Genomic DNA, 727 nt, shown 5'->3' on the forward strand with positions numbered 1-727 from the left:
TCCTCCTGTCCGGAGGTGTCAACAGTGACAAGTGAGCTCCCAGGCAAAACTGACGGGGACGTATTTCCTGGGCTCAAGCTACAGTTCCAGCGACAGTTCTCAGACCTCGATGTCACTGCACGACCAAGGAGCTTCCATCCCACCTTTGCCGGGCACTCAATCTGCTGGGGGCATGTTAAGGACACATGTCAGAGAAGAATCCACTAGGCCTCCACAGACGCCTTCTACGCCCTGAATGCGCTCGATGAAAACCATCTGCTAACGGGTGAATGTTAGTACGGGGCCGTACCTAACTGCGAGAAAAGACACGTTCGAAGTGAAACGCATAAATCCTTCTGACGTGCCAGCCTTAATAAACACTTGCAATCGATTTTGATAAAAAGAACCTTCCATTTGAACCCAGATTTAGTGAAGTTATGTCACCCTCCCAAAACAGAATTCTTCTTACTTATATTACAAAAAGTTGTACTCAATTTTGAGTTTTGCCAATAAAATTTTTGTGAAAATGGTTTTTTTCCCTCATTAAGTACTTATATTATCTTGATTTTGCCTCCTGGCCCACAAGGCCTAAAATATTTACTGATTCACTATAGAAAATTTCACAGACTCCTGAAATAGACTATTAAAAATTGAAGTATTCTAATGCTCTATTGATATGAAAATACGGAAATCTGACATATTTTTTAAAAGCAAATTTTAAGACGAGATATCATCCTGTGTATGCAAT

This window comes from Pteropus vampyrus, unplaced genomic scaffold (genome assembly GCF_000151845.1).
Source record: "Pteropus vampyrus isolate Shadow unplaced genomic scaffold, Pvam_2.0 Scaffold12243, whole genome shotgun sequence".
NCBI lineage: Eukaryota > Metazoa > Chordata > Mammalia > Chiroptera > Pteropodidae > Pteropus > Pteropus vampyrus.